We start from the raw sequence: 25023 nt of genomic DNA, 5'->3' as shown, positions 1-25023 counted from the left end.
TTTTCTTAATATATAGTTGAACCATCACCATTTTTCTCATGAGTAGAGTAATGATATATCGGGTACTATTATCCCTTTTTTATTCTTTTGTTTATCATTGAATGGAAAATTTATTTTGTTCATAATATATGTGCTTAAGCGATCACACATTATCACTACTAATATGCTAGGATGGAATCATAAATTATTTGTTTGAACAACAAGATCTCAATATATGTGATGAATTCATAAGATAATTTAATTAAATATTTAATTTAATTAGTTATCTTTCTCTTCTTTAACTTCATAGTTACATGATAATCTACATTGTCATGTCAATTATAATATCTTTATCATCGCATATACCAGCAACATTCCCAAGATAGATAATAAGTTTATTGATCTTTATTTTCAGCTTTATTTATATTAGAGCTTTATACTTTTATTAAATCCATTTCATATAATTTCACATAAAGGGAAATTGGTCTCATAATTCAGTCGAAGCCATCATCCCAAACGGAAAAGGATATTATCTAAGGTCCCAACCGAGTGGTTTCCCCCAATGTTGATGCTGACATTTCAGGCCATCAACATTTTTGGCGCTAGAAGGAGGGCCATCAGACTATGAATGGAAAAAAAGTCTCATCCCAAAAGCAAAAGTCATTCTAAGAGTCAATATCCCTCAAAGTCTCCACAACTTCAAGATCCCATTCTAAATCCCCTAGTCATAGATCTGAAGTTGCTCAAACAGTCACTAAATCTCCTAGCTCACTCTCAAAGTCAGTTGGTCAAAATTCTACAGAATCACCTACAGAGTCCCCTGAAGTGCAGACTTTAGTTCAAAGACTGGCAGGAATTTCAATTTCTAGAGAAAAACTTATTCATACCGATTTATCTGAAGGAAGTGTTACTTCATCTCTACAATATTTTATAGTTTTAACTAGATCTCAGAGTGAAAAAATTGGAATCAAGCCTTTTGAGTTTCCATTACCCACTCATCAGAAAAAGAAAAATACTTCAGAAACTCAATCTTCAGCTAGTGGGATTACATCATCTTCCCCACCTCATATTCCTTCTGTCGATCCGCTTTATTCTCATTCTCCTTTACTTTCCTCTTATCACCCTTTGGTTCCTTCCATTCACATTCCTATTTCACAATCAAGTAGTGCTATTGTAATCAGTAGTGCTACAACGGAAACCTCTTCATATATACAATCTCCTACATCATCTACATCATCTGCAACTTCTTCTGTTCCTAGTACTTCGACAATGGAAAATAGACCGTGGAAGAACCTATGGTCAGCTGCGATGAAACCACCACTACATCCTCTTACTAAACACCTAGAAAGATGGTTATCAAATTATAATCTAGATGATGGTTTACCTATTGAGGGATACCTTCACAACTTTATGTTGGCAATCAATCTCAATGGGTTTTCGGAAGAAGATTGTGTTTGCAGATTTTTCCCTTACACATTTAAAGGATCTACAGGGTCTTGGTATTTCCCCTTACCAATTGGATCAATCACTAGTTGGGATATATTTGAAGAACAATTTGTGTTGAAAATTTGGGATGATCGAACGACAACTACTTTAACCAATGATTTATCAAATCTCAAATCAAACCCAAATGATAAAATCAAGGATTTTAACTCAAGATTTAACAAATTGTTAAATAAAATCCTAGATACTTCCAGGTATGATGTTGATGTATGGATTGAATGGTATATTAGCGCTCTTCCTTCAAATATTTCCATGTTCATAGATAGAGCTCAGAAAACAATACTCTTAAACAACATGAAAGAAGTTTTATCTGTTGAAAAAAGAGTTCAAGATCTTGAGAAAAATTTGCCATTGAATAAAGAAAGCAGATCAAAAAAGTGATTTTTAAAGACGAATCCAAGAAAAAGGCGTCCAAAGATCCTTTTGATTTGGAAGGACTACAGAAAGTGTTGAAAACAATGTCAAATGAGATGGTTGAAAGTAAGAAACAAGTTGTTCAATCTTCGAGGAAATCTTTTCGACCTTTTAAAAGGAATCAACCATCACAATCACAACTTCCTGCTAATATATCAAATGTCAGAATCTGATGAAGATGACGAAGAAGAAGAAACATATCTATCTGTTGATGAAGCACATGAGGAAGAAATAGTTGAAGCTCATGGCTTATGGGACTTCATCTGTACCACTTCAAAGAATGAAGAAGAAGAAGAAGCTTTGCCAGTAAGTACTAGAAGCAAGGGGCCTGTTGATACTACTACATCAAGTAAAACTCAAAAGTCCCCCACTCCTAATAAAGTGAAAGGTACGATAAAAAAGACTTTTACTCAATCTTCTGATTCTACTCCAACTACTTCCAAGTCTCCCTCATCATCTAAAACTTTGATAGTTTTAGATAGCATTGAATATAATATTGTAGAGGACGTGAAAAAGATTAAAGATAACATTTCCTTATATGAGGTCAGTAAATTAAAACAACAGAAGAAATTGTTACTCAATTAATTAAATGGTGTCTCTGTATCTCCATTACCTTCTACTCTTGTTACTTTAGAAGCCTCAAAAAGAAAACATAAACCTCTAAATGTCCCTGCAGATAAGATCGATTGATCTGAAACTATTTTGATTGGAGATAGATCAAATTCTCACACTCCTCCTTTTCTTTTGACTTTTGAAATCTTCAATAAGAATGTCCACAATTTTTTAGTGGATTCGGGTGCATCTTCAAATATCATGCGTTATTAAATTTGTCTTAAATTGAGTGTTACACCTCATAAATATGTTGTTCAAATTGTCCAATTAGATAGGAACAAAAATCAAAGTCTTAGGAGAAATTAATGTTGTCCTAATCAGACTATCTTCAAATCCAAAATTTTGTCAAATAATTGATATATTGGTTACTAACATCCCTGAATTTTATGGTCCCATTTTAAGCAGAGATTGATTTGAGAAATTACATGGTTATTTTTCAACTGATTGGTCACATCGTTGGCTCCCTTACAATGGAAAACCTAATCAAATCCATGTTGATAGGGAAAAGAATTTGAAACATTTTGTGACTGACTTAGATGAGGAAAATGAACCAGTGGTATTCACAAACAATATTCTGGGAAACTATTCTTCAGAATCCTTCTTTGGTAGTTTCCCTGCTTTGAATTCTCCTTTCCCTGTTGAGTCTATTTTATCACAAGTTGAAAATTTTTCACAAACAGATTCATCAAAATGTATTAATATTGTAGATAATACTGTACATAAGTGTGATGAATTTTTTTGGACTCTTTACTTTGATGGATCAAAATCTAATGATGGTGCAGGAGCTGGATGCATCCTAATAAATCCAAATGGAGAAAAAACCATGCTTGCATGTAGATTAGAATATAATTGCACTAACAACATTGTTGAATATGAAGCATTGGTTGAAGGTTTGCAAAAGGCTATCAGTCTTGATGTAAAGCATGTTAAAGTTTATGGTGATTTAGAAATTGTTATTAAAGTCAGAAACAATATTCATTGTGTTTCTAATCATCTTAAACATTATCAATACTTGATCCAAGATTTAACTTCTCACTTCACTACATTCAATATAACTCCAATTCCAAGATTACAGAATGATGGTGCTGATCTCCTAGCTAATATTGCTTCAAAGTTCATCCCTCCTAAGGATTTTAGCCCTGGTAGATTTTTTATTAAGTTGATTTTTCGCCTCTCCATTCTAGATAATGTAACGGTGTGTATTAAATGATGACAAATATATCCTAAGCTTTTTAACTTCCGAAGGATATTATTCAGATCAAATTATGGATGAAGATGAACATGAAAGGCAGCTCAATAAGTCTTCTAAAGAAAATTCCTTGCCAAATCATGTGGTAAAATTAGAAGAGTTGTATGATTTGAAAGATAGATTCAAAAAGGTTACCAATTGTAAACTCCAGAGTATTACCTTGATATTCGAATTGGTTAATCTAGGGTCTAATCATAAACCCAAAAACATAAATCTAGGCCTTGGAATTACACCAAATGAGATATATGCTTTCGTTCATTTATTGAAGAGATACAAGGATGTGTTTGCCTGGAGTTAAATTGATTTTAAAACATACGATACATCTATCATTCAAAATACTATACCTATGTTGCTTGATGTAAAACCGATTCAACAAAAACTTAGGAAGATTCACCCTGATATTGAAGCTCAAATTAAGACTGAGTTAAATAAGTTACTCAAAGCCAAAATCATTTTCCCAGCCAGACATTCAAAGTGGGTTTCAAATCTTGTGCCAGTTAGGAAAAAGAATGGAGACATTCTAATTTGCATAGATTTTAGGAATTTAAATTGAGCATGTGAAAAGGATAATTTTCCTTTGCCTTCGATGGAACAAATTTTTCAATCTGTTGCGGGTTTTGAATTAATGTCATTTTTGGATGGCTTTTCAGGCTTAACTAGATTCTTGTGCATCTTGAAGATAGACTAAAAAACACATTCAGGACCAAATGGGGAACATATGCTTATCAGAAGATGCCTTTTTGATTGATAAATGTTGGAGCTACATTCCAAAGAGCTATGGATATCGATTTCAAAGGTTTGATCAATAAATCAATTGTTTTGTATTTAGAAGATATTACAATCTATTCAAAAAAAAGAATAATCATCTTAATGATATAAAACAAATCTTTGAAAGAGGCAGAAAGTTTGGAATTTTTTTGAATCCTAAGAAATCATTTTTTTCTCTTAGTGAAGGTAAGCTTCTAGGCTTTATTGTTTCTAAAGAAGGAATTTCCATAGACCTTGAAAGAATTAAGGTTATTTCAGAAATCTCCTTGCCTCACAATAAAAAATTTATGCAATCCTTTCTTGGCTAGATCAATTTTGTCAAATGATTTTTCCCTGATTTTTTACAAATAGTCATGCCTTTACAGAACATGATAAAAAAAGAAGGCAACCTGCAAATGGGGCAAAACTGAAAGGAAGTCTTTTGAATCAATAAACCAAGCCATAATAGATACTCCTTCATTATCATCACCTGATTTTTCTAAAGAATTTGTTCTATATATTTTTTCTTCTGAACAATCCTATGCAACAGTTTTAACCCAACCAAATGAAGAACAAGTTGATGATCCCATTGTCTTATTTAGTTATAATCAAGGAGGAGTTGATTTAACTTGTTTAGAAGTGGAAAAACAAGCTTTTGTGGTCTTTAAGTCAATAAAACACTTTAGACCTTTTCTCCTAAAATCACATATGGAATTAATTGTTTCTTTCCCAGCAGTTAGACAACTGCTTATTCAGAGAGAATTAGGAGAACAAAGAGCTAGCTAGGTTACAACCTTGAAAGAACATGACCTAGAGATAAAGCCAACTAAAATAGTTAGAGTTCAATATTTTTGCATGTTAATAACTGGAGATTTTGACAGTTTAGCTGAAGAAGATTCATGTAACAATGTTTAAGTTTCAGAGATATGTCCTATTGATACTGAATCTCACTATGCTAATTTAATTTTTTATTTGAAAAATGGTTATGCTCTAGCAGAACTTGATTACAAGAGAAAAATAGTTTTGAGGCTTAAAGCCAATCAGTACCAACTTGTTAATAATGTCTTGTTTAAAAGAAATTATCACTCAGTCTTACCAAGATGTTTAAAGAAACCTGGAGTAGAAAAAGTATTATAGGAACTACATGATGGACGAATTGGTGGACACTATAGCGGGGATACTATTGCTGATAAGATCCTTCATGTTGGTTACTATTGGCCAACTCTATTCAAAGATACCCATGCTTATGTAATAAAGTGCAAATTCTGCCAAACAACTTCAGGGAAAGAAAAGAAACCAGCCTTGCCTTTGCAACTAGTTAATATCGAGCAACCTTTTGAGCAATGGGGACTGGATATGATAGGTGAGATCATTCCACACTCTTTTAAACAACATAAGTATATTTTAACAGCTACGAATTATTTCACGAAGTGGGTGCAAGAAATACCCTTGAAGGTGGTAAATTCTGAAACTATTATCGATTTTATCAACCAACATATAATTACAAGTTTTGGCCTTCCTTGTGCCCCCATGTTTGTTAATGCATCTTACTTTTCTAGAAATGTTATTACTGAATTTTCACTAAAGCGATGTTTTAAAGTCAAATGTTCTGCAAATTACTATCCTCAAGGAAATGGATTGGTAGAATCCACCAATAAAAACCTCATAAGGATCATTAAGAGAATTGTTGATAAAAATCAAAGGAACTAGTATAAAGCTCTAGTTTTTGCTCTATGGGTTGACAAAATTACTCATAAAACCTCTTTAGGAACTTCTCCCTATCACTTAGTGTATGGAAAAGAAGTTATCTTGCTTCCTAATCTAGCTTTTCCTTCATTGGCCCTAGTGCAATTTGTAGAGGAACAACCTTGCTCTGCATTACAGTTAAGAATGTCTCAAATTCTAAATTTAGAGGAAGGAAGAGATAAAGCCAAACAAACTCATGCTCAACATCAGCAAATGGTCAAGTCTTGGTTTGATGCGAGTTCAGTGAGTAATAATTTTTTTGAAATTGATGACTTAGTTCTGTAATGGGACAAGGCCAATGAAGAAAAAGGTAAACACACGAAATTCCCAAAACTTTGGCTCGACCCATTTTAGAGCATTGGAAAACTAGGCCCATAAACTTTTATCCTCCAAGATTTACAGGGTAAGAGAGACTCTCTTCCCATAAATGGGTTAGTTTTGAAAAAATAATTTTCTTGAAAATGCATATTCTACTGTAAAATATGTAAATAATCATATGTACATATCAGTGTCTTTGGTGGGCTCCAGTATTGTAGCAATATGCTACAACTCCTGGGGCTTCCTATCTCTAATTTTATCAACCCGGTAGTTCGTACAAACTTGGAAGCGACGGTGCTGTATGCACAAGTACTAGCTCTTGTCGCAGCTGTCACTTGGTCAGCTGGCACAAGTCCGCTAGGGCTCAAGCCAACTTCTATATGCTCTCAGAAGAAGCTTTCTAAATGATGGACGAAGGCTATCTCAAGGGAAATTGATCTACTTTGCAAAAATGAACTGAAAGCCAACCAAAGCATGGAAACCCTAGTAAACCCTAATCTGACTAATTTAACCTCTATGGTGCAATAGTGAGAGTGCAAATGTCTACAAATGATGTCATTACTTCTAATGATGTGAAATGCATGAACTCAAACTACTTCTATGAAAAAGAACATTGTTTTTGTATTTTTGCTTAAGTGGATGGAGTGATGATGAATTTGTTTCTTATTAGGGTTTGGCTGTGCAGAGGTGGTGCGAAGGGAGAGAAAGCTTGGGAAAGGTCAGGAGGGCTAGGAGAGGTCCCAGAGGGTCCCTAGCATTAGTCCACAGATGTCTACAACGTTCAGATGCTCGGCAACCAAGTTTGCAGGCTTCTACAGGATGTCTGCAGGGGATCCTACAGGAAACTAAGGAATTCTACAGGAAGTCTGCTAACTTCTACAGGATGTGCTGTAAGTGGAAGTTTTGGGTGATGGTGAAGTGATGGAACAATTTGGGTGGATAGGTAAGGTGGAGATGGAGCTTGTGATGACTCAGGGGCAGAGAAACAGGTTGGAGAAAGAGTGCACGAGGTTGGTTGGTGGATAGAGGGATGGCAGCAACGAAAGGTCAAAAAAATGAAGCTATGTGGCAATGGATGAGTTGGAAGGTAAACGAGCTGAACAGAGGTCGAGTAGGTGGCTTGAGGAGAGGTTAAGAAGAAGAAGAAGGAAGTAGAATGATATGGAGTAGTGTAAATAAAACAAATGACTTATGTCTTGCACCAAAAACGAGAATTCATTAACCAGTGCTACCTGTGCTATTAAACCAATGAACAACGATGTAAATCATGAAGAAAAGTCGTGCATGGAATTGTAATGACGAAGTATGGCTCAAGAGAAAAATACATGGAAGGATCCACGATTAAACCGACTGTGTTGCAGCTTGCATAAAAGTAGAAAAGACTGCGTTTTTTTGGTGGTTGGTATAGACTGCACCCCAATCCCTAAACAGAGATGGCAGTGGAGGCACTAACAACCTTTTCTTGGAGCTCCAGTGGATTACAAACCTCCTATCCTAATCTAAGCAGCTGAAAGTAATTTAACCATAAGCTAATCCTACTCAATCTTATTAAAGAAATCAAATCAGCAACCTGTGTTCTTTGCAATGCATATCAAAACAAGGAAACAAAATTCTGGAAAGAAAGGTAAATAACACTACAAGAAGAGGAGATCTATTGTTCTCAGGTTGGGCCCTAACCTGAGAACTATAGCTCCCTTAAAAGCTCAGAATTAGATCCAAATCTGCTTGCCTTTATTCATAATCAAAAGTCTAATGTCATGCCAAAACTGGCTTACAAAGACAAACACCGAGCTATGCTCAAAAATTACAATATCAGTCCAAAAGTTCAAAAAGCTCCTAACAAAGGCTATGGCCTTCATATTTATACAAAATGAAGATCAAGTTGGCTTCCTCCATTCGTGGAGCTTGGCTGTCCAACTGAAAGTCAAACTGCTGTAAAACTGCTGATCCTGTAGAACGTGTTGGCTGCCTTTAAGCTCGGTGGGGAGAGCTGTTAGAGCTCGGAGTTAAGGTGAAAATCACGAGGAGGGTCATCAAGACTGTGGACATCCTCCCTATGAACCCGCAATGTCGCCTTTGTTGTCGCCTTGTCTCCATTTACGTGGTCTTTTGCTCTCTTTAATGCCAAAAACCTGAAATCAATGTATTAGTCACATAGATATAATGCCTGCCCTTCTTCCTACAAACAACACGAATATACTAAGAAATGAATGCATAAGTGGTAAAAGATGAATGGTTGAACAAGGTAAGTAGGCCAATATGAGCCCAAATTGTACCAAAAATTGGGGCTCATCATCACCCCCCAGCTAAACTATTTGCTCATCCTTGAGCAACTTTGCTACGGCTCCTTGTCCTTGGCCGAGAACTAGAGCCCGGAGGATGCTCTTCCTTTCCTGTTCTTGGTGGCCCTGCCTCTTCTGCCCTTGGCGGTGACGAGGGTGGCTTTTCCTCCCCCTTTCCTGTTTCCTTGAGCCGGGCTTCGGAAGCCGATTGGCCTATTCTTCGTGTCCAGGAAGTTATTTTTGAGCTTCCCTTCTCGGGGGTGGCCGATGTTTTAGAGGGGGATCTTTTACTGGGTGAAGTAGGGACACCCCCTGAAATGGTTTGGCTGCTGGGTGGAGGCTGCGGCTTGCCCGTGTTTATTCTCTTACTTCTCCTGGCTTCAAAAGGTAGAGGGATCTCCCTCTCTCTCTTCTCCTTCGGCTTTGGAGGTGTACTGAGGGCGGCCAGCGTAGCTGCTGCTTCCTTTTCGAGAATACCAGCCTTCTCTTCCTTGCGTTTTGCTTTCTTAGAGCTCCTTGTAGAGGGCCCCTTATTTTCAGATTTCGGGCTTCCTGTAGAAGACCCTGCTTTGCCCACCTCTAGGCCTTCTGTAGAAGATCCTTTCTTTACCAATTTTGGGCTTCCTGTAGAAGACCCGGTTTTAGCCACTCTCGGGCTTCCTGTAGAAGCCCCTGCTTTGGTAATTTTCGGGCTGCCTATAGAAGCCTCTTTTTTAATGATTTTCGGGCTTCCTGTAGAAGCCCCTTTTGCCAATTTCGGGCCTCCTGTAGAAGCCCTTGTCCCTGTTTTCGGGCTTCCTGTAGAAGCCTGTTTCTGCTTTCCTGTAGACACGGGTGTCACCACATTTTCTTGCTTAGCCACATGGGTTTTGCTTTTTGGTTTGGTTGCAGGTGCTGACGAGGTACTTAGGCTGATGTGGACCACCTCAGCTTTGTCCGTTCTGCTCTTCAACCTCTTCTCTCTTGCTGACAAGATGGGTGTGCCACCTTTTTCTTTGTCACCCTTTTCCTCATGCTTCTTCTTTTTTTCTTTCTTCTGCACTGTGGTCGGGGTCTTCTGGCCTTTTTCTCTCTTTCCCTCGGCCACTGCTTCTTGTTCCTCACTGCTGGAGGAACCCGTTTCTTCAATCAACATTTTTATGTCTCCATCTCTTGTCAAATTCCGGAATGATTCCCATGAGAGGGGAACCTTATATGAATGAAGCGCATCCTCCACAAGAAGTTTGATCAACCCATGGTGGGCTATCTGATCTGGTATGCCCTCTTTTAGCTTTGTGGCACACTCAATTAGAGACTGCAACAGGAAATAAGGAATGCTCAGTTTTTGTTCTACAGGAAGATCAATCCGGTGCCTCAATTCAGTGAGCAACCGAAAGTGATATGCATACACGATGCTAAAACGGCCTTCACAGGTTATATATTTCATGATTTGCAGGCTGACTTCATTCCATGGTGGCAGCAAGCTGGTTCTTCGCACCCCATTTTTGTCCTCCGAAAATTCCTCCTCAGGTGGAAAGAATTCTTTCTTGGCTTGCTGGCTCAACTTTCTTTCTTCCTTATCCCATGGCAAACCCATCGGAAGTTCAGTAATCCGACTGATATATTGCGGGGTGAGCTTGAGGCTTAGACCTCTGAAGTTCACTGTGGCCAATGTCTTGGATTTCGGCTTCAGAGCCTGCAAAAATTCTTCTGCCACTTCATCATCGTACCCCTGCAATTTGTCACAAAAAGATATCCATTGAACCCGTGTGAAGAGCTCTACTACTTCCTGGTTTTCCCTTAATTTGGTTGAATCAGTGGGTTCTCGTCTTATAAACCCACCGGGCATGATAAAACAGTTTTCTTGACCAGAGGTGGTGATTGTGGAAGAGATTTTGGTTTACTGAGACAGAGCGTAGAATGTCATGCACATAACCCACAAACCTTATCCCTGAGGACTTAACACAATTTAATTACTCGACATCCTGTAGAATGACAGTATAGGCACAACAGACAACAATTTCACCATTTTTCTATGACCCGACTGTGGACGACAATTCTGCCACCTTTAATAACCAGTTGCTTGAAGAGTTCAGGGTTACCTCTTTAATTGGCCACCTTTTTACGTGAGGCACCCGATTTCCTGTAGAAAACTGCATTCCTGTAGGATGACAGCGTTCCTGTAGAATGTAGCGTTCCTGTAGAATGCAGCGCGCGATTTTTGAGAGAGACTGCAGTCGGTCTGCGCCTTGGGTGTGCTTCTCAATCGCTCTGATAGCCAAAGGCTCGGCGTATCACACTGCAGAAGGATCATGATAGCCGCTCGAGTTCAAACCGGTGGTTGATACATGCATGAATGCAATCTAGCCGATTAGATTTTGAATTCGGCGGAATCCGTGGCACGGGGGTGAGCTGTCCCCATCGGACCGTTGGGTGACGTCACCCCATCATTCAACTGCGCGTTCACTTGCTGCCGCATCAATTCCCGCAGATCTGTCACCGCCTCTTCTGTTAAACTCGTTTTCTCGACGAGATTTCTCTCACGTGCGTGCTGCCCATTCTTTTTGTCACGGCCGCCACCCATACATCCAACTAGACCATTAACTGGCCGACGTGGCCGGCCAATTGACCATACGGCCGCTCAACCCATTCACCTTTACACCTAAGCAATCAATCAAAGTAACATTCATGCAATCTGATGGAAGGAAGGGTCGAGACACTTACCTGCGTGGCTGCACACGATGTTTGGCTCTTTGGACGCTGATGAGTCGATTTACCTGCTGCTGGCGAACTTACACAGGCCCGGAGGTCCATGTTCACAAGCGGCCATTGATGGATGGGATGCTTCAGTTGCATGCGCCCACGTTTCACTTCATATGGCCTGCGCGGTGAATGGTATCCACTCTAGCAGGCTTAACTGTTAGAGGACTCCCGCGGGATGTCTTGGAACAGTTCTTCCTCCTTGGGTGCATGCTGCACGACGATGGATGGCCTCACGATCATGTTCTCGGAGCTTCGGGCTGACTGTGATGAATATGGTGTGAGATCTCTTAGCGCTTTTTCCCTTTACAATTTGCTTTTTCTCGAGACTCATCGATCTGCTTTGCTGGTGCAGGGACTTTGTTGCATGTCGACAAGGATGGTGGAACAAGATAACAGCAATGTGCATGGTTGACAACAGTGGCATGCATGCGTCCAAACCGATCCCTAGCCGTTAGATCTCCTCATGAAATGAATTCTGGCCCGTTCTGAGCTTCTACAGGAAGCTTCTTGTAGAAATACAGCGCTTCCTGTAGAAAGGATGCATTCCTGTAGAGAGTCTGCACCTTCCTGTAGAAGATCTGCATCTTGCTGTAGAAACTCTGCATTTTCCTGTAGAAAATCTGCGTCTTCCTGTAGAAGACTCAAGTTGTAATAAAATTGCACATACCTTGGAGAAAATGAGGATTCTTGGAGGAGGTGCTGGTGAGGTGTCCTGGCTACATGATGAGGACCCTTGGCTTTGAGTTGAGAGGCTTCCTCTCCTCCATAGAACACCTGCATGGAATTTTACATAATGCATCTGCTGACCTTGTTTTTCTTTTGTTTTTTTCTTTTTTCTCTTTTTTTTTTTTGAAAGATAACAGGGGCGCCTCATTGAGGTTTTCACCCTTGCCATCTGCCTTAAGTGCCTCAAAGAGGTTTTCACTCAAGGATCTTTTTCCAATCTTTTTTTTTTTTTTTTGAAAAGACAATAGGGGCGCCTCCATGAGGTTTTCACCCCTACCACCTGCCTTGGGCGCCCTCAGAAAGGTTTTCACCCAAAGATCTTTATTATTTTATTATTATTATTATTATTATTTTAGATTCTTCAGGGTATGCCCAAAGCAGAGGCAGAACCCTTCTCTATGACCAACACTGCCTTCTTCATAGTTTTGATGAACTCTTGTCTTGAGGGAGGCTTCCTGTAGATCTTCAATCGAAGCCCATTGACAAGCATGGGGATGGCTTCCTCATCAATGGTCCGAATAAGAACAGATCCATTGTCATGACATTTTTCCACTGAGTATGGCCCTAGCCATCTGGTTCTCAGCTTCCCCTTGAAATCTTTGTATCTGGAGTCATACAACAAGGCCCAATCTCCCGGCTGAAATTGCTTGTCATGGAGATGTTGGTCATGCCACACCTTTCTCTGAAGTTGAACCACTTCTGAGTGAAGGAGGGCTTGCATTCGGTGCTCATCCAGTCCATTCAGCTGCAATAACCTTTCTTGTTGTGCATGGCTAAGATCTAAGTCCAGCTGAGCTGCCATCCTCAAAGTGTTGTATTCAAACTCAATGGACAGCAAAGCTTTCTTCCCATAGACCAGCTCATAAGGTGTGAAGCCGGTGGTGGTCTTCCAAGTGGTGTTGTAAGCCCATGTGGCTTCAACCAGGCGATCTGCCCAGTCCTTTCTGCTGCTGCTCACCACCTTAGTCAAGATCCCTTCTAATGCTCGATTGGTGACTTCCACCTACCCATTTGCTTGAGGGTGATAGGGGGTGGAAGTCCTATGCTTGATCTTGTGATGAGCTAGTAGATCTTCAACCAGGTTGGAGGTGAACTGGCTCCCTTGATCGGTGACCAGCTCTCTTGGATAGCCAAACTTATAGAAGATGTTTTCTCTTAGGAACTCGGCCACCTTTTCTTCTGTTGCTGCTTTGATTGCTTTGGTCTCTGCCCACTTTGTCAGGTAGTCAGTGCACACAATGATGTAAGACCTTTGCCTCAAAGGAGGGTTGATAGGGCCCACAAAGTCCATACCCCACTTCTCAAATGGCTCAGGAGTCACCTGAGGTTGGAGAGGCATCTCATCCCTTTGGGTCGGTTTTCCCATTCTTTGGCATTGGTCACACTGGCTGACATATCTTCTGACATCTTGATGAAGTGTGGGCCAATAGTAGCCTGCCTGCAGGATTTTGAAGGCAGTTCTCTTTGCTGCAAAATGTCCCCCACAAGGCCCATCATGACAAGTGAGGAGGATATCAAAGACTTCCTCCTCCCTTACACAATGCCTTAAGATCTGATCGGGGCCAAGCTTGAACATATTTCCCCCGATCTAAGTAAATGAGGCACTTTTTCTGATGATTCTGCTCTTCTCTCTGGAAGATAGGTGCGGAGGGAACTGTGCGGAAACAAGGTAGTTTGCTATATCAGAAAACCATGGAGAGAGTACTGAAATAGCAAACAGATGTTCATCGGGCATCTGGTCATCCACCATTCCATCCACATCTGTAGACAAATCCAATATAGATAAAAAGTCAGCAACAACATTTTCTTTACCTGGTTTGTCAACAATGGTCAAATCAAACTGCTGCAATAAAAGTAACCATCTAATAATACGAGCATTCACATCTGGTTTATTCGTTAAATATCTAATTGCAGCATGGTCTGTATGTACAAAGGTTTGATAGCCAGTAATATAATGTCGGAACTTGTTCAGTGCATGGACCACAGCCAATAATTCTTTCTCGGTTACAGTGTAATTCAGCTCAGCTTTGGACAAGTTTTTGCTAACAAAGTAAATGGCATATGGAAGTTTTTGCTCAACTTGTCCTAAAGCTGCACCTATGGCTTTGTTCGAGGCATCAGTGTGGATGTGGAAAGGTAGGGCCCAGTTTGGACCTCTCAGGATTGGGGCTGACACCAACTTGTCCTTCAATTCATTTAAAGCCCTCTGACAATCGTCAGTCCATTTAAACTCCACATCTTTTGCCAACAGGCCAAACAATGGCGAGGCTAGCTTGCTGAAATCTTTAATGAATCTCCGGTAGTATCCTGCTAATCCCAAGAAACTCCGAACATCCCTTACCTTTTGAGGAGGTGGAACCTTCTTGATGAGAGCAATTTTTTTAGGATCCACCTGCAACCCTTGGCAAGAAATGGTATGGCCTAGCACGGTCCCTTCAGTCATTAGGAATTCACATTTTTCAGGACTAAGGGACAAGTTCATCTCAATGCATTTGGTTAGGACTTTTCCCAGATTGGACAATGCTTCCTGAAAGTTGGCCCCATAAGGAGTGAAGTCATCCATATAGATTTCCACTGCATCATGGACCAGCTCCGAGAAGATGCTCAAGACAGCTCTCTGGAAAGTAGCAGGAGCATTGCATAGCCCAAAGGGAAGGACTCGGTAGGCAAAGGTGCCCCAAGGACAAGTGAAGGTGGTCTTATCTTGGTCTTCCGGGCTGATTTGGATTTGGTTGTACCCGCTAAACCCATCCAGGAAAGAGAAGAACTTCTTTCCTGCCAGTCCATCCAACACTTGATCTATGAAAGGTAGAGGGAAATGGTCTTTCTTGGTAGCTTTGTTCAGTTCTCGTTAGTCCACACAGATTCTCCATTTCCCATTTTTCTTGGGAACCAACACCAGAGGGGACACCCATTCACTATCTGAGATGGGGTAGATGAATCCGGCATCCAACAGTTTTTGCAATTCTTCCTTGACAATGTCCTTAAGAGCTGGATTCATTCTCCTCTGGGGTTGCCTAACCAGCTTACAATCCTCTTTGATGTATATGTGATGGGTACAGACCGAAGGATGGACTCCTTTCATCTCCTTATAGCTCCAAGCAAAAGCATCTAGGTGACTGGCCAACAGGCTACACAGCTCCTTTTCCTGGGAAGGAGATAGGGAGGAGCTGATCTTCAACGTTCTCTCAGGGCCGAACTCCACATTCTTGACTCTGGGAGTGACAGGGTTGGTTGTACAGAGATCCACTAAGGTGCTAGCTTGGGCATCCTCCACCAATTTCTCTAAGGATAGTGCACTGGAAGGTGGATTCTAGATCAAGGTCTCAATCAAGTCATCCTCGGTTGGGGGGTCTCTTCTAGTGGTCTCTAAGGTGCACAGAGGTGCTGAGTACACCTTGTCTTCCTCTCCTTCTTCTAACCAGAGTGGTAAGTCATGCTCTAAGGAGGGTTGGGCAGGAGGGTATAGGACTAGCTGTTTGGACATAGGACCATTTTTGATGGTCATATTTCCTGCACGAAAACTTATGTAAGCATCTGCAGTGGCTAACCAAGGCCTTCCCAAAATGAGAGGATATCCAGTAAGCTTTGCCTTGGGTTGCAGAACCAAGAAATCTGCAGGATATTCCCAAGAGTCGATAGAGACCAAGACATCCTCCACAATCCCTTCGGGAGTCACAGTGAAGCGATATGCTAATTGCAGTACTGTCGAGGTCTTCCTCAAGGAACCCTGAAGATTGAGTTTGAGCATGGTATCCCTGGTCATCACATTAATGGCAGCCCCCAGATCAATCAAGGTGTGAGGTATGATGGTGCCATTGATGTGGACATCTACTACAGGACTTCCAGGATCTAGGTACTTTGGGCAGATGAATTGTCCTAACATAAGGTCAGACAGTTGTCCTATGACATTGATGGTTGAAGCATCTTTCTTCCGCCTGCCTGGGTGTTTGAAACACTTTTCCTTAACCAGTTTGTTGTATATTGGCACATCCTTGATGGCTCGGAGAAGTGGTATTTTTACACACAACTGCTTGAGCTCACCCAGAAGCTCATCCTCTTCTGGGTTGGGTTGTGTGGTGGCTGTGAGTCTCTCAGGAAAGGGTAGAATAGCCTTCGGTTCACTTTCTTGTTGATCTTCCACATCCTCTGGGGGAGGAGGTTGGCGATCTGGTAGTCTTTCCAGATCGAAGATTGATCTCCTGGATCTCCACAGCATAGGTAGGGCATGAGGTTTCCCCAGTGTATACCTGCTGGGCCTGTCTATTGTTGGGGTTTGGGTTCGGTTGAACAGGAATTTGAGGTTGCCTTGGAGGAGCAGGAGGTAATGGCTGAGGTTGAACCGGTGGTGGAGGCAAAATGGCGGGAGGAGTATTGTACTGGGGCCTCCACCCCGACTGAGGTGCATTCCACTGAGGTTGTGGCTGGGCATGTGACTGATATGAATGAGAAGTAGGTTGAGTAGGGTACTGAGGTGGATAAGACCATGGAGGAGGCATGGACCAGGAAGGATGAGCAGGGGGACCCCAGGAAGGCATAGGAGTCGATTGGCTGGGGCTGTAATAAGCTTGAGGTGCCCCTTGCATTCCCTGCTGATAAGGTCTAGATCCTTGTGGCCTCCTTTGGTTGAGGTAATAGAGAGGTTCAGTGGGAGCTTCTGTCCCTTGGTACATGGCTTTAAACCCAGGTAAGGTTGGACACTGATTTGTGGGATGGTCCTCCTCACAAACGAAACATACTTCAATCGAATGCAATGGGCATTCGTTCTTAGGGTGTCTCCTGGTGCACCTAGGGCAGAAGACAGCCAAGGATCTCTCAGCTTCTTCTTTCTTCTGCTGGATTCTGAATGTGTCCAGCTGCATGGCAATGGTCTGTCTCACCTCACTCTTGAGATCTTCTAATTGATTTGCAAGCTCATGTTTGGAGAAAGGGACACTAGTTGAGAGGAGGTTTCCCCTACCTCGTTTCCGAGCTGCCCTGGAGTGGTTTCGAAACACAGTCTTGATGTCCTCATAAGGCAGTTGGTAAATGTCCCCCCCAGCTAACATGTGAAGGGTATCTAAGAGGTCTTCAGGGACTCCTCAGAGTAGGACCAACTTGAGGGATTTAGGGTCAAGTGTGCACCTGGCCCGCTTATAGCTTAGTTGGAACCTCTCCTCATAATCCTCTAAGGACTCATCATTTCCCATGGTCATCCGAAAGATTTCTCCCTTGGTTTCCTTAGACCTACAATAATCCCTGTACTTGGTATTGAAAGCTTGCTGCATCTGAGCCCAAGTGGTGATACTATTCCCAGGTAAACCCATGAACCAGCGTAATGCTGCATCCTTAAGAGTTGAAGGGAAGAGTTTCAGCTTTTGCTCATCTTCAGTATAGTCATAGGTTCTACAAAGGACAGCAAACTCAAACAGGAAGGTATCAGGATCTTCAGTAGTTAGTCCATGGAAGTGAGGTAAGGCGGAGGGGCTAATGTTCTTCATTTTCATCTCTCCATTGGTCTCTCGGATGGGGAAGGCACCTTCTATTCTCTCATCTTCTCTTCTATTGTCAGCCATAGCTTCAGATGGAGTGGTCTCTAACTCTTCTTCTACTATAGGATCTTTGTATGTCTCGGGATGTTCACCTATAGGTTCTTCTGGGTCACTGTCACCAAAGAAGAGAGAAGGGTGACTCAGTGATGTAGTGGGGGTGTTGGGTAGGAATTTGCCTGATTTATCTCGGTTCCTACGAGGCATGAAATGGAAAAGACTTTCTTTTTTGATTGTTTTTGCTTTTTTTTCCTTTGGTATCTGCAAAACTGAAACAGATTGATCTACAACTAACTATAAAGATGCAGAATTAAACTGAAAGCAGGAAAGAACTAATCTATTTTGCTCAAATGAAATTGCAGGAATGGAAATGCTAGTCTACGCTTGCAGAATTGAAAAGCTAATCTATGAAAGCAGGAAATGCTAATCTATGAAATCAGGAAATGCTAATCTATGAAAGCAGGAAATGCTAATCTATGAAAGCAGGAAATGTCTATGCTACTTTTGCAGAATGGAAATGAAATAAACTACTTAGCAGAAGGCAAGAGTAAGAAAATAGAAGAAAAGCAAAAATTACTAATACTCTGACGCTTCCCCGGCAACGGCGCCAAAAAGATGGTGGGCTCCAGTATTGTAGCAATAATGCTACAACTCCTGGGGCTTCCTATCTCTAATTTTATCAACCCGGTAGTTCGTACAAACTTGGAAGCGACGGTGCTGTATGCACAAGTACTAGCTCTTGTCGCAGCTGTCACTTGGTCAGCTGGCACAAGTCCGCTAGGGCTCAAGCCAACTTCTATATGCTCTCAGAAGAAGATTTCTAAATGATGGACGAAGGCTATCTCAAGGGAAATTGATCTACTTTGCAAAAATGAACTGAAAGCCAACCAAAGCATGGAAACCCTAGTAAACCCTAATCTGACTAATTTAACCTCTATGGTGCAATAGTGAGAGTGCAAATGTCTACAAATGATGCCATTACTTCTAATGATGTGAAATGCATGAACTCAAACTACTTCTATGAAAAAGAACATTGTTTTTGTATTTTTGCTTAAGTGGATGGAGTGATGATGAATTTGTTTCTTATTAGGGTTTGGCTGTGCAGAGGTGGTGCGAAGGGAGAGAAAGCTTGGGAAAGGTCAGGAGGGCTAGGAGAGGTCCCAGAGGGTCCCTAGCATTAGTCCACAGAGGTCTACAACATTCGGATGCTCGACAACCAAGTTTGCAGGCTTCTACAGGATGTCTGCAGGGGATCCTACAGGAAACTAAGGAATTCTACAGGAAGTCTGCTAACTTCTACAGGATGTGCTGTAAGTGGAAGTTTTGGGTGATGGTGAAGTGATGGAACAGTTTGGGTGGATAGGTAAGGTGGAGATGGAGATTGTGATGACTCAGGGGCAGAGAAACAGGTTGGAGAAAGAGTGCACGAGGTTGGTTGGTGGATAGAGGGATGGCAGCAACGAAAGGTCAAAAAAATGAAGCTACGTGGCAATGGATGAGTTGGAAGGTAAATGAGCTGAACAGAGGTCGAGTAGGTGGCTTGAGGAGAGGTTAAGAAGAAGAAGAAGGAAGTAGAATGATATGGAGCAGTGTAAATAAAACAAATGACTTATGTCTTGCACCAAAAACGAGAATTCATTAACCAGTGCTACCTGTGCTATTAAACCAATGAACAACGATGTAAATCATGAAGAAAAGTCGTGCATGGAATTGTAATGACGAAGTATGGCTCAAGAGAAAAATGCATGGAAGGATCCACGATTAAACCGACTGTGTTGCAGCTTGCATAAAAGTAGAAAAGACTGTGTTTTTTTGGTGGTTGGTATAGACTGCACCCCAATCCCTAAACAGAGATGGCAGTGGAGGCACTAACAACCTTTTCTTGGAGCTCCAGTGGATTACAAACCTCCTATCCTAATCTAAGCAGCTGGAAGTAATTTAACCATAAGCTAATCCTACTCAATCTTATTAAAGAAATCAAATCAGCAACCTGTGTTCTTTGCAATGCATATCAAAACAAGGAAACAAAATGCTGGAAACAAAGGTAAATAACACTACAAGAAGAGGAGATCTATTGCTCTCAGGTTGGGCCCTAACCTGAGAGCTATAGCTCCCTTAAAAGCTCAGAATTAGATCCAAATCTGCTTGCCTTTATTCATAATCAAAAGTCTAATGTCATGCCAAAACTGGCTTACAAAGACAAACACCGAGCTATGCTCAAAAATTACAATATCAGTCCAAAAGTTCAAAAAGCTCCTAACAAAGGCTACGGCCTTCATATTTATACAAAATGAAGATCAAGTTGGCTTCCTCCATTCGTGGAGCTTGGTTGTCCAACTGAAAGTCAAACTGTTGTAAAACTGCTAATCCTGTAGAACGTGTTGGCTGCCTTTAAGCTCGGTGGGGAGAGTTGTTAGAGCTCGGAGTTAAGGTGAAAATCACGAGGAGGGTCATCAAGACTGTGGACATCCTCCCTATGAACCCGCAATGTCGCCTTTGTTGTCTCCTTGTCTCCATTTACGTGGTCTTTTGCTCTCTTTAATGCCAAAAACTGGAAATCATCATGTATTAGTCACATAGATATAATGCTTGCCCTTCTTCCTACAAACAACACGAATATACTAAGAAATGAATGCATAAGTGGTAAAAGATGAATGGTTGAACAAGGTAAGTAGGCCAATATGAGCCCAAATTGTACCAAAAATTGGGGCTCATCAGTCTTTAGGTTAGTTTTGTTGAGTAATACTTTTTGACTTTCTATTGGGTTCTCTCTCATCGTTAAAATGAAGTTTTATTAATTAAAAGAGGATATTTTAGAAAGAAATTATAACATTGAAGTTTAGTATTACATCCATTATAATCTCTGAAAATCTTCATCTCCATTAATTTGTGAATATTTCATCACTCGAAACATTAAAATATCGTGTTATCTTTTGATCTGTCATGTCCAATTTATTTAAAAAAATAAAGACTATCTTGAAGGTTTAGCACCTTATGACTTTTATTATCTCCCATAACTCTTAAGGAGTAATTTTACCTCCCCATCCACTAATTTTACATTTTTAGAGTGTAATTACAAAATATTTAAAACTTGAAAGATAAGAGGTCTCATTATGAGCTAGCTTACCATGATCATGGGGAACTAATGATGTTGACATTATCAGGATTGGTCACCAACACAGGATAATGGCTTATGGTTTCATAACTATAGGAAAAAGGTCTCATCACGAGCCAACTTGTTAAATATCATTATAATCTATGAATGGCATTGTCATTATCTAGCTACCAAACCAGGACAATGGCTTTCAAGCAACTAAAAGAAAAGTTCAAAAAAAATATCAATACCTCTAAAATATTACTATAAGTGGATGGGATATTAGTATTATTCGGTTAAAGGGCAACACTATCGAGGTTATGGACACCTATTGGCAGTAGCGGCTCTACCAGTGACAAATAAGTCTATCTTAACACTAAACTTCTATAGTTCTTTATTTTATATTTACAACTGATAAAATGACTGACAAAGATAATGAAGGTTCTTATAAATAACAAGTTTTGAAGTTTTACAAAATAATGAGTTATGTTTTATTCAGAGTAATCTTAATCAATCTAAATTTCAAACATTTATATCTTTCTAAGTCTTTTTCTTTAGTTGTTAAAATTTCATTTACATTTATAGAGATAATTGTTTCACCCAGTATGTCGCCAATTGTTGTAGTATTCAACGACCCCCCATTTATTTTTACTTAATTATTAATAAATAATGGGGACCCTTCTTTTATTTTAATAAAATTCTTCAAATTTCAATAAAATTGGGATATTTTTTGGCTTTGTTATTAAATTTGATAGGCTTGAATGATTTCCCTTTATTGGAACCTGTTGTAGCGGCTACAACCACCCTCCAAAATTTTGGCCTGCACCAATTTCGGAGCCTCCCTTGAAGAGTTCACTTGATGACTACACACACTCGGGTTCACTTTGTGAGCTCGTGTGAGTCTTTACATCCACTTTACTTGTTCATTGCATTCAAGTCTCTGCATGCTGATGTCCAAGTCATGCTTGAGACCATGTTCTAGTTATGCTCGATGGCTTCACTTCATATGTGTTTTTTATGTTCGCCATGAAAGCATGTGTTGCACTCACACACGGAGTCACATTCATTGTCATGCAAGCAACATCTCTATCAATGAACAATCAATCATGAGTGTCACGCTTCTCGCTTGCACCATTGGTCAGTCATGTTGAACATCTGTCTCTGGATAGTTCGGTCATTTCGTTGTCAAGTAATGCGAGTGTGTGTTCGTATGACCACCTATGAACCTTTCAACTGTTCACACACTTAGTCATTTTTGCTGAAGTTCTGACAACCAGACTCCTCGCTAACATCCAAACCATCACCCTGCCTTCGACTCGATCGACTGTCAACCAGAGGAGCGTAGAAGCACCAAGCTAGTCCTTCCAAGCTGCGTTGCTCACAATCAATCTCAATCAACTCTCATGCTAGCCTCCTAGACATTTGGACTTGGTAGTAACCTCGGGACTAACTCCCCTCAAAATTTATGCAGAGGCCATTGACCTCCCCCGTTCAACTAACTGAGGAAATTGCGCAGATAGGCCAGATAGACACCAAGTGCCCATCGTTGTCTCCTTCAGAAAATTGTGCAGTTTTCCCAGTTAGTCATCCGGACAATCGACCGACTGTTCATCTCTGAAATTGTGCAGTGCTCATGAGCAGGCCTTCCACTGCCCATTAGTTAGTTTAGCTCAGAAATTGCGCAGAGATGATCTACAGGCTGGCCTCTTGGCCTCAATGTAGTTTTCCCATCCAGCAGCTCCTAGTAGCAGATTCCCTGTTCCATCCAGGAATTGCACAGTTCCTGCTGCCAGTGACTAAGCAGCCAACTGGTAGTTCCCTCTGGGAATTCCACAGTTCTAGTTGCCAGTGATCCCAGCACCCAACTGGTAGTTCTCTCTGGGAATTGTGCATTTTTGACTGCCAATGACCCCAGCAGCCAACTGGCAGTTCCCTCTGGGAATTGCGTAATTCCGACTGCCAATCTCCCAGGCAGTTCCCCAGAAAAATTGCACAATCCCTGCCTACTGACCCTTCATGCAGCCTAGCCCGATCCTTTGGAAAATTGCACAAATCTGGTTGTCAATCCCCTGTTGACTGTTCATTCCAGAAAATATGCAGATCATGCCTGCCTTGCCCTCTTGCAACCTGGACTGTCCCTCCCGAATTTTGCGTAATTTTTCCTCCTAGCCGAGCTAGACCTTTCAAACAGTCACTGTCGACTCAGATTCTATGTCTCCATCTCTCAATGACTCTTGCGCAATTTTCATCAGTAGTTGCCCGGAGCCATCATCCCACATCAAAACCCTATTTCCTCTCCTAATAACCTGCATCCGAATGATCATGTTTCATGGTAGACTAGGAGGTTTTGGATTTGATGTCGTCTAGTCATGAGTGACTGCAGGTACAGGTACACCAACAAACATGCTAAGACAAAGAACGGGATGAACGAAGGGAGCACATGCAGATGGACAGGATCAAAAATGGATGAACGAACGAAGCATGCGAAGTGGACGAATGCGACAAACATGCACCTTCGCAAACAAGTGAGCCTATCAAGTCTTCCAGCATGAAAACAAGGAACAACATGCTAAAGATTCATTAAGCGAACCAAGGACCATCAAAGACTCCATGCACTTCGCCATTTGGAGGTGAAGCTATGACACACCGTGAAGACATCCACCACTCGGCAACACTGTAGCTCGACATGCACTCTAGCAGCACCACAAATGTACCAACATTGTCATGTCAAGACATGTCGAGTCAAGTCATGAGTCATGTTGCCAACATCTCCACTATGGGCTTGTTGTCAATCAATGTGATGTAACGTGGAAGTCCAAGAGACCCACTTGTTGAACATAGAGTCATGTAAGCTGAAAAGTCATGGAAGTCAAATGATCATGAGGGTAGTCGAACAACCACAAGGGTCAGTTTCACCCTTGGCTATAAATACCCCCCTCATTTGTACATGAGCGGACTTTTCACCTTAGCTCCTCCCACATAGCCAAGAGAGTCTGTAATCTTTTCTTTGAGGAGTAAGTAGTGGCTCCAAAGCCCCGCTGACAAGGTTAGTGATGTATGGTGTAACGACGTGTCTTAGAAGTTTCGCTTAATTCAGAAACCTGTTAACAGGCCAACACGTTTTCACACATGTATTGTATTTGTTGTAAGGTTGATCTTTAACACTTGTAATGCATGTTGCTTTAAACTGTGTTCTACATATAAACTGATTCATTTGTTGTAATGCATAATCTATTAATGGAAATGTCCTTCATATGTTGTTAATGTTGTCTCATACGTGTTGACTGCTCTGCCGGACATTAGACAGACCTTTCACATGAACCTTGTTGTAACAACTGTTGCACTCGTTTGGACTATTCTGTGAGTGATGTACGTGTTATCTTACCTTGTATGTTGTGACTTCCACATCCGAGTGGACTCATCCACCGGAAGTTGTGTATGTCTTTTTTGTTGTGTGTTCCTAGTCGAATTGGGAATGATCCCTTTCAACCTAGAACTCACCTTCACCTTCTTCCCCTCACAGTGAAAGAACAATTGACACAAGTACACTTACACTCACCAGGCACGCGAACCTCACTTATCGAAGAAAAAGCGAACCACTCTCTTGTGTTGAAAAGCAAGAGTTGAGGAAAATCCTTAAGATAATGGAAACCGAGACATCATATCAGATGGGATTCCCACTCAAAACGGTGTGAGGTCTAGTTGGGACTTCATACCTGGGTGATCCCCTAAATGTTGGCGAGTCTAGAACCATCAACATTTCTGGTGCTAGAAGGAGGGAAGTCAATTGTACATGGCTGAAATTCCCCTCACAATCACTCATCCACCATCTCGTCAAGGCAGTAACTCGCACTCCCTCTTTCATGACTCAGAAGTTGGTTACTCCTCACCTCCCATAATTGAACACGAGATTACATATCAACACTTTTTCTCTGTCCGTCCCATCACTCGCTAGTTCGCGAAAAAAGTCTGACTGATCCCAGGCGTACAATATCTTTTACACGCATCTAAGAAGCCAAAAGCCACCCCCACAAGGGTTGTTGTATCATCAGTGGAAAAAGAAGTCCTTGCTACTCTTGAAGG

Source organism: Pinus tabuliformis, chromosome Q (genome assembly GCF_031772625.1).
Source record: "Pinus tabuliformis cultivar Carrire ecotype Pingquan chromosome Q, CPIR1, whole genome shotgun sequence".
NCBI lineage: Eukaryota > Viridiplantae > Streptophyta > Pinopsida > Pinales > Pinaceae > Pinus > Pinus tabuliformis.
Note: the sequence above shows the minus strand (reverse complement) of the source record.